Source organism: Amblyomma mixtum, chromosome 2 (genome assembly GCF_055824585.1).
Source record: "Amblyomma mixtum isolate Tamu chromosome 2, ASM5582458v1, whole genome shotgun sequence".
Classification (NCBI taxonomy): domain Eukaryota; kingdom Metazoa; phylum Arthropoda; class Arachnida; order Ixodida; family Ixodidae; genus Amblyomma; species Amblyomma mixtum.
Genome location: NC_143013.1, coordinates 195,420,520 through 195,431,253, shown reverse-complemented (window position 1 = coordinate 195,431,253; position 10,734 = coordinate 195,420,520).

Here is a 10,734-nt window from a genome sequence, read left to right as displayed (position 1 = left end):
TTGTTCTCTTTCCCTGCCATGCTTTTAGCTGTATTAGTGGCGTTTAGTTTCGTGCCTGCGTTAAGTCGTGTTTTCAGTGAAGTTACAGCAGCGCAGCCGCTAGCTGGCTACTTTGTATATAGCCTCTACACTCAGCAATTTGCTGTACCCAAAAGCTTGTGGTAAAGAGTGTGTTGGAAAAATAATCACATTTAGATAGCCGTGGGAATTTCCGACTCTTACTCTAATTGTGGCGCTTGCCGGACATACGTACGTTGGGCGCGCTTACAGTGTGCTGCACGTAACTAGAACCAACAATGAAATTTTGAAGGGAAACTCCAGCTTGTTGAAACCAAAACACAGTGTTTCCCGCCAAGTAAAGCTCTTGGGAGTGTTTTTTTTTTCACTTAATAACTACTTCACTACGATTAATTAGAGAAAAAAATCGTATTTACATTAGGACCAAACACGTTTCGTGAAGATGCATAGGGGGGCTAAAAAATAATTATTTATGCCAACGTGCCTACTGTGGGGTCGTTTTTTTTGGCATTTAAAAGAAGCCTGTGAAGTATGAAAAAACTTTGCTGTGGCTTAGCTTTGTTAAGCCCGGTAATTGCGAAAGCAATATCCGTACCTACGCCATGGTTCAGCTGGTAGTGTAGCTGGTGGTGGAGCTTGTGGTTAGACTTGTGATGATGCATCGGTTGTACAATTTAATCCATTGTAATGTAATCTAATGTAATCAAATCTCATGTAATGTAATCTAATATAATGTAATCTAATCTAATTTAGTCTAAGCCAAACTAATGTAATGTAACCTGATTTAATCTAATCTAATCTAATGCAATCCAATTCAATCAAATCCCATTGAATCCAATGAAACCAAATCAAATCCAACTTATTCCAATCTAATCTGTTGTAATCTAATCCAATCTAACCTATGGCCGCCGGTGGAGCACCGCCACTAATCGCAGACGGCGCGGGATGGTCACCCAGGTCTTCGGCGTGACGTCACACAGAGGTCATGCGAAAGGTCAGTTCATGTGCACCGCGGTCGCACGCAAAGGCTTGAAAGTGCAAGTAGGAAAGCTTTCGCTTTAAAATTCCACATGACTGCACTTAAGCGTTAACACATTGCAGCCTCCAAACTGCGTTTTGAAATCTCTAAACGCGCGCGCTGACCGTATCCTAGTGAGCTGCCGCTATACTATTCGACGGTTTGTAAAATAGTACAGGTAAGAAAAACGGAAAATGGTTAGAACTATTGCTCAATAAGAACTGTCCCCTAAATTTACTCTCAGTGGCCTCCCTCTCGCTTATCAGAGACCACAACGCGCGCTCTCAATTCCTGGGAGATGCGCCTACGCACTTTCCAGCCTATGCTGACAGCTGTGACCGGGACTTGATTCGAGGCTGTGACCGGGCACACATCCTCTATTCAAAGCGCGCTTGGCAACGCTACAGTACGTCCACGCAGTAACGCAGTTTTTTTTTCATATTTCGAGGGCTTGGTACAAATACTGGGGAAAAAAGGATGGTGCCGGATTAAAAACATCCGGCACCAAGGTGCGGAACAGCTAGCAGCGGCCTGCCTTGGTTAGCAGGCAGAAAAAATTCCAGAGAAATCTCTCTATTCATTTTTAGGTATGGGTGGTCGTGCATGGAAACTCGCAATGATGTTTATTTATAATATCGCACTGGAAGAATTCGTATTAATAATGCGTCCTACGTGTTTTTAGAGCAAATTAAAATATCCATCGTTTTTCCTTCAAATTTTTTTCAGTAATTGGGCCTAGAGAGGAAGCCGTGAAAAGGCTTACTATATAACCTCAGTTGGGTGTCTTCTTTTGATTTCACTGCTCTTCCATTCGTTGTTAAAATATGTTCGTAATAAAATGTTCACGGCAGCAATGAAATAAAAATAGAAAAAGGAAAAGTTACTTTGATAAGAATTCATACATAATTTCCAACCTTCCCTTTTCCCATTCCAATTTTTTCCCTTTCCCCGTTCCAATTTCTTCCCTCTCCTTCTGGCCGCTTATTGGTCTGTCCCCTCAGATGCATCGTTCCCCTCTCCACACGTCCGCATAGCGCGACCGGAAATAGGCACGCGCCCACTCTGTTCCCGACAGTGCTACTGGCCGGACGCTCCCGCTTCCTGGAGTTTGTGAAACTCTGTGAGTACTCTGTTCTTTTCTGCCATGGATAAGAACATCCGCTCTATTCTCTACGCAGCTGTACAGAAGATCCGGGACATTGACGAGGACCCTCGTGACCTGGTAATTCACCGACGCCTGCTGCTGGAGAGGCATTTACAGAAGTGGTTGTGGCTGATGGACTCTTCCAGCGACAGCAGCGAGGGCGACACCGACTGGGAGGGTGACGTCGAAGCACGCGCTGCGCCTGCTGCCACCTGCTCCAGCCATGAGCAGCAGCGTGATCCTACTGATGGTAAGAGCTTGGAAGATTCACTCTCTCTGTCTTTTAGATCCGGCAGGAAAGGCGAAAGGTTAAACTCAAGTAACTCGTTCTACTCCGCAGACGAGCCCGGCCCTTCAAAGCGGTGCAGGATGGAGACGCCCTCGGACCCTGCGCCTGCTGCTGAGAGCCAGGATTGTTTGACGGCCATCCCGGGACCCAGCAGACTCCACCTTTTTGCCGAGGACAGCGTGCCGACGATTCAAGACGAGGATGAAGACGATGCCTACTCCGTCACCGGAGCACCGTTCCCGGCCTGGCTGGACGGCGAGACCGTGCCGTCCGAGGAACCTGTTCAAGACCCGGACCTATCCTTCCTGGACATCTAATACAGGGTAAGCATTCTTCATTCTTCTGCCCTTTAAGGTATTGACTACACGACCACATGCACGGAACTGATTTTACAAATTTATTGACAGCATTCATAGTCATCCAAAGACACACGTACATAGGTATATAGCAAGCATTATGTGACGTCACAGTTATAGCTTCCAGAGGCGGTCGCCAGGTCCGCCAGCAAGAATTTCCTTAGAAAAGTGGATTCAGTGCCTTTTCTTTTTCAAATAAGCAGGTCGGATTCTTCAGTTCTAGCCAGTAAAATCCGTTTTCTTTTCAAAATGCAGTTCTAAAGATTTAGCTAAGTGACTCTTTAAGAGACGCCTTAGCCATGTGACAAGGTACAAAAAAGGTGTAACATGTATTTCCACATCTTCTGTTTCTTGTGATGGAAGCAGTTGGAATTGGTCATTTTATTATATATTTTTCTCACTCTTTGAAGCCGCCTTGGTCTCTAGGTTGTCCTGTTGGACTCTTTTTTACTCTCTTGCGAATCAACCGTTGCATTTTGTCCTTATTACTCGAGGTTCAGAAACCAAATTGAAAGAGTTATGTATCCGTATCGTCATATTATCAGAAATGGGGCCTGATTACACCCCATAAAAAATGCAGGCAGCCTAGTTCGGTCCGAATTAGAAAACAGCTCTTCTGTAGTGCGTGTTGGTTCCTAGAACAAGAGAGCAGAGCGGGCTAATCAGTGAAGTCTATCTGCTTTAAGAAACGTTTTTTTGTACTGCACCGTGATTTTTGAGTATCTCTTCTGTTCGACTTATATGAACTTTGATTCGTTAGTATTTGCTCAAGGAAGTATGTTTAATACGTTGATTTGGAAAAGAAAAACGCAATATTTTCCCCGGCAATAACACTGGATATACCTGCGCGTGCTGAGATAAAAAAGCATGTGCGATTTACACGTTGTTACGCGACTGTCGTGTTTCGCATCACATTATTAGCACATTCATGTCCCGATTGAAGAAGTTCAGTTACGTGAAGCTCCGAATGATGAACTGGCCCCCGGTCACAGATATGGCGTGGCGATTGGCGCAGGGGCAGCAACAACTGCGGTTGCCGCCACTTTCTTCCAGCAGTGGTATTGTGTCCTGTAAAATTTAACGTGACGATACGTTGGAATTGCATTTTCTTACCAATTCTTCCTTCTGAGTTCTGTTTTAGTTCATGTGCGAACAGTTTTGTGCATATGCAAGGAGATGAAAGTGGTAAGAAACAAAGGGGCATGAGAACAGTATCATCAGATAAGAGTCAGGAGTTGAAATCCCGCAAGCAATAGCTGGAGATTATATAGCAATTACAGGGTTAAAATAAAAACACCCTGATGTCTCATCAAATAATTTACATTTTCTGCTGACCGAGCTGAAATTTAAACTTTCTTGCTCGCGGAAACAAGCTCGACGGCATGCTTAGTGGCAGGTCCTTACTCAGGAAGTTCAAGTGGCTCCCACGTCTGAACACAACCATTCAATAGTTGTGTGCTTGTTAGCATTGAGAATCATCGGCGTGCGTCTTCTAACTCGCATCGAAAATAACACATTTATTTGATCTTCAAGCGCACCTTTTTTACCGGAAAATCAACTAAAGTTTAGCGACTGCTCCCAAACCGAGTGGGCGAGCAATAAAGCTCCGTTATTGCTTCTGCTATGATTACTTTTTCTAACCTGCAGGCTTAACGGGTTGCTTGCGGCTGCTATATGTGAGTTCTCACTGATTAATTGCTGAGTTTTTGCAATCTTTAGCATTTATTAAGTATTTAGCTTGCTTCTTGATTCACACCGGTTCTGAGAAACATCTTCTTGTTCCGTGATGTTGGCTATAGTTTGCAGTATGGTCATATTTGCTGGGGTCACTTGTTCGAATATGAGATTCATTGTGGTGCTCCATTGCGTGATTTGAACGTTGGAATCAAAGCTGAGCCCAATACCTAGTTCTCTCATTCCGTTTATGAAACTGACGTTGGACTGGGATTGTTGTTGACGCTCGATAACTTTTGTCATACAGGGCAGGACGTCACCATTGACGTAGTATGGCATGGTCATTGACGTAGTCTATAACCTGACTATTGTTGAATGACATTCTAGTGACCTTGACCCTTTAGGATCAACGTCACTAAAGGGTCAAAACAAGGTTAAACCAACGGATCGACTAAGGTCAATGGCATAGTCGAATTAGGCTGGACAGTTTATGGGAGTTTAACGTCCCAAAGCGGCTCGGGCTGAGGGACGCCGTAGTGAAGGGCTCTGAAATTTCGACCACCTGTGGTTCTTTAACGTGCACTGAAATCACACAGTTCACATGCCTCTAGAGTTTCGCCTCAATCGAAATCACATCCGAACCCGTATCTTTCGGGTCAGCAGGTGGTCGCCATAACCGCTGAGCCACCGCGGCAGCTGGACATGGTTTTGTTCCAAATTTAAGCAAATAAAATTTCGTGGGTGCGCTAAGCTTTGGGAATGACCCACGCAAATTAGTCGGGACACCGGGTTTGGTCCAAGTCGTTGTAGCTCAAGTTTCGAGGGTGGGGTGGACCACATTTCTAAAATATCACGAGTAGAATTTGGAGACCTTATCGCCTGGCCACAGTACAAGTATCATTTGACTTCCGGGTTAAGGCACTTGCTGTGAAAAACTGCTAATTTAGAAGGTCAGTTGAAGTTCATGCGGATCCTCTGCACTGAAACTTGAATACGGCATTGAGTTGAGCTGTCGCTCCTAAATGACATACATGTTAGAATAGAATACGAAAATGAAACTACTCTAGATGAGGCCTATTGCCATCGGCCCCGTCGAAATGGTGGCTGAGTACTTCTTGTGCATCGATATTGTATGCTTAGCCTATGGCAATCATAGTTGCCGAGAGGCATCGCGAGCATCTGAAATACGCCGTCACCAATGGGGTGACCTGCAGTTGAGCCAGCATGGAAACATCGGCTGTGAAGACGCGCCGTGTACGGTATGACGCCTGGTGCGAAAATATTGGCACACTACCTTGCTGTCGAGAGTAGACTGCAGGAAACGCGTAGCATATTCTGACAGCAGCACTCCAGCCTCGAGGACCGTCCCACAGCAGCCGCTTTTTTATAAGCTTTCCTCCGCTCGTACGTTTATACCAAAAAAGCACCAGCAGTAGCTCTTATGAACGTCCTTGGCGATCGAGAGTGTTTGTCGGTTTGTATTTATGGCGACCACAGCTGGTTAATGGCCGCTCAGCTGTACCGACCGCGCCACGGGGCTTATGTAGCCGGTGCGCTCATTTCGTACTGACAACTCAGGCGGCGCTGCGGCCTCGCACATCGAGTCGCCAGGACTGCGCTTGCGCCTCTCGGGCTGCCGGGCAGAGCCTAGGCTATTTCGCGCCGCGCACGGGCTTTTAGCACCATGGGGGCGACGCAGACGTTGTTAACGCATGCGCTGCTTCTGCTGGAGCGCAGTACGTAGGGACCATGGGCGCGTGAACTGAAAATTCCTGCAGTATTCGTTTATGTTCGTCTCCATGCTGTCCGTTCAGGCTCCAAGGTCACCCTCGGCGCGCCGACTACGGGGACATAGCATTTCATGCTTAGAAAGGCCACTTTGCATGCGGTGCTTTTTAAGCACCTAATGGCGCAGCCGATGCTCCCGTCTAGTGGGGGCCTAAACGTTGGCGTTCTCTCAATATCCTCGAGAGCGCCGCCATTCCGAGAGCTCCCATCGCAGCATTTTGTGGGCTACAAAGGTTTCAACTTTCATGCCTAAGAGGGTACGAAGTTACAAGCTAAGCAGAAATCGGGCGGTCTCGAGTGCATATTTCTTTAGGTAAGCATGGAAATCTGGTACCAGTTACAGTCGAAGTAAATTTAGTTTATTCTTTCTAACCTTGAAAAACGAGTGCCCGTTATAATCGAAAGCACGTTAGAATCACGTCAATACGTTATATCATATACGTTAAGTAACCCAGAACAATAGCACGCGACGTGCCAGCTTTTTGGGCGGGAAACTTACAAAGCCAAATCTTTTCCTATTTTCAAAAATCCCATCTTTTTTCAGACAGGCTTATAGACGAATCGCTCACACATGATTCGGTTTGTTTTTGAAGTTTCGAATGCTTCTGTTGCTTGTCGAGTCACTTCATTTCGGTAAGAAACACATCTCTCTTGCTGCATTTGAAAGATCATCAGCCTGACTACGCTCACTGCAAGCCAGAAACCTCTACCATATCTCTCCAATTTGCCTTATCCTGTGGCAGCTGCAGCCACCCTATCTCCGAAAACCTCTCAATCACATCCATCCATGTAACTTTGTGCCTCCCTGTTATGCTTTTCTACCCTTGGAATACAGCCGGTTAGCCTGGCGGACCATCGTTTATCTTGTGTTCACACTACATGCCCTGCCCAAGCCCATTTGTTGCTCTTTATTCGGACTAGGATGTCACTAACCCGTGTTTCACCCCTGAGACACTCTGCCCTCTTCCTGTCGCTTAACGCTGCACCAGTCATTTTGTAGTGAAAGGCACAGTAGACTGCAGGTGCACATTTAGCGGCGCCAGCAAAAACACGCTACTTCGCATGCGCCGTTACCATGGCAACTATTACCACGGCAACCATGGCGCCGCAGCCCCAGCGCTACACTGCGCATGCGACCGGCTATGCTGTTCACGACAGCTGTGCAGCCTGCGTGAAATCGAGTATTTCGGTATGTAAGTCGTCGCATGGTACAAGGCCGGCCGACAGCGTGAGAACGAGGCGAGAAAGGCTAAGCGGGCGGCCGAGACGCCCGAAGAACAAGGTGAACGTCTCGCGAAGAGGCGCCATCATGCTGCTGAACGACGGCGTGTCGCTGCCGAAATATCAGTAGACGAAACTGATTTCGCTACGTATATCCTGGCCTAGCTGAGCTAAGCCACTGCTATTTTTATTCTTTCTATGGCTCGCTACCATGTCCTTACGTTGAACCCTTGGAGTCTAGCCAGAGTCAAATTGCTCCAAGGGTAACCCTGTCCAACGTAGTTCCCATGTCCAACACGCCACACATTCACACACCGTCCAGTCTCTCCGGAAGACACCTTCGCGCAGGCCGCATTCATTATACAATCACACCCACTTTGGAGCCGATCAACGGCGCGTAACACGCTCGATATTACAGCCCCTAACCTACTCCTTTGGTACCACCATCTCCGAAATGTTTTTTCCTCAATGCGAATAAACTTGATAGTTAATTTTTTAAGGCTGAAAGCATGACTTGAACTACGTATCTGTCGGCAACCTTAATTCCATGCGTCAGCCGATGAACCTACGGTGGAATCACGGAACTGCATAATTCATTGGTCTTCTTGCTTATTCCTTCGCATCTTACGCAACAAATAAATTTTTCGCTTCCTTTGCAACTCACGATTGCTGGTGGTCCCCACCTTTCTTCAGCCTTCCCATTTCATAGCTAGCGGTTTGTGTGACTAATTCGTGACATGGCTTCGACAAAGAGGACTTCAAGAAGGGAACGTCTAGTTCTCCATTGTTGGCTTGCTCTCTTGTGTGCAGAGCAGGAGGGTAAGCCGCGTGCAGTATTTAATCGCGTATGGGTCGATGCGTCATACAGGCTGATCCCGTAGGTTGAAAGCCAGGGTAAAAATGACAGAGAATTGTTCCCTAAATTGATTAACGATTGAAAACCGAATCGCACGAACGTTGGGTTAACGAGTTACTCTACTGTTGGCTTATGATGGTGTTTTTTCACGTCGTGAATAGTATGGTTTTAACGTCGTTAAAGCAAGTTAGACGAACAGTCTCAAAGGCAACCGCATGAAAAGACACGGTACAAGCAGCGAGCGTCCATCGCCACCGCGCGGTTGCTGGTGTGATTCTGACGGCAATGGTTTTCGTGAGTCGGGAGCGGAGACGGCGGAGGGCGCCGGCCAAAAAGGGACCCCAGGAGGGGAGCAGATGTTTTCGCTCATTCTTAACCTGTGCTTTAAGTTGCTGCAAACCTACTAGCCCGAACACAAGGTGCAGACCAGCGATTGTTGGCTGTTTCCCTGCTGTTCACTGCTGCAAGTCTCCGCGCGGGAATTCTAGTCTAGCCTACAAAATGGCGCATGAAAGAAAGACGTCGAGAAAGAAGAGCTCATGCCAATACATGGTAGAGAGAGAGTGTGGTAGATGGTCCTTTGCGATCACAAAATGTACAAGGGAGGGGAAAACCTCAGGTTGCTTGAGCCAACGTTTCGACAAGGGAACTTGTCTTCGTCTGGGCAAAGCGTTCATCATTGGCAGGGATTAAATAGGGCCTTCGCTCCGAGGAGGAAGGCCACGGGGGTGGGGAAGGAAAGTGGTGTGAGAGGGGATGCGTGTCAGGAAGGGGAGGGAGGTGATCTTGATTTGTTAAGCTGCAATAGTGGAAAAACTTATATCCGGGGGGTGTGTAATGAACAAAGGCTTTGAAGGGGCTGCGACAGGGGGTTGGCGCTGGGTGGACCTGAAAAACTCAGATAAGAGGATTAGTCAGCGTGGGACAGGGAAATGAGAACAAGGCAAACAAAATAGGCTGGCACAGGAAGGAGAAAGAAAAGGGGGGGGGGGCATTTCCAAGGAAGGAAAAGGCAGGGGGGGGGGGGGGGGGGGGGGGGAATGGCTCGAGTTCAGAGAAAGCCAAAAGGTGGGGGCGGAGGGGGTAACAGGAATGTCATGGTTTCCGAGAACTGATAGTAGGGGATTAGGAGAAAGAAAGAAAAAAGTGAACAAAGGGAGAGGGTGAGAAGGCCGGAAATGTGGTGGAAGATATGACATGGGAAGGGTGCAAAAGCGATAGTATACTGAGAAGTATACTATACAGTAGAAGTATACTACTGAGAAGTATACTGTATTTGGGCGTGTTGGTTCACAACTTTTGAGGAGGACACTACCCTTTGCAAACAGCGATGACGTTATTGGGAAGTGAGACATTTTCTTCCGGGAAGAACGTTGACACACTCGTGCAAATACGTGCGGCGCTAAGGCTTCCTGCAGCCGCAGTACGAGCCGCCCGTCGGCGATCGTCCGCAGCAAAACGCCTCCAGTCTCTTCCAAGAGCACGTCGTCGCCAGTCGGCCCAGGATGTCGTTCGGAACCGCGGCGGGGACCAGCGGCTACGCGCTTAATCCGGGGTGACGAACACCCTAAACGCATGATGTGCATTCCTTACGACTCGCGGCCACTGTTTACCTCCTAAGTGGTTTAGTTTAGTGTAGGAAGTGCAGAAGTGCCTAAACTGCAGGTTGCGAATTATTCTGATTGCTTGTCGTTTGCTAGTGCTCTTTTAGGTTTCATGTTTAATCAGTGCCAACTATCCGCATGTTTTACCCGGTTAAAGCAGAAGAGATGAACGGGGAGACTCGGCAAGTTGGGAAGACACGCTTAGCCCCGCAGTACGTGATTTGGCGTGCCAATATACAAGCTCCACACTACCCTTTCTCACAACTGCTTTAGAGGGACTATGCAGTAAATTAATTGCGATTACGTAAAGCAAACGAGAGATAGGCATTCCATCCCTCGTCACCCCAGTGCAAGAATGTTTGAACTAGCATCAATAATAACGAACTCATAGACGATTAAAAATCACGCTACTCCTCTCCCCCCTCAACTCATACGCGCGGAGCACCAAGAAAAAATAAAGAAAACTGCACTGGGACTGGCCCCGCCCGCGAATACGTCATTCCCTGACGTTTGGTTTCCGGTTGTCGCACCCAGCAGCAGCGTCGGCAGCGTCTCTGCGGTGTCTCTTCGCCTTCGTGGATCGCGTCGAACGTCGGGTTTCTTTGCTTGTCACTGCGACAAAGGCACTTCGAGTGGTTCCCGAACTCCCGACAGAAAGAGGCGGCAGTGGTAAATTGAAAACATATGCGTGAAGACAATGCCCTGGCTCGCGCTTGCCCGAGGGGGTCGCGCGGCGGCTCGAGCAGACGATTTTCACGGCTACCGG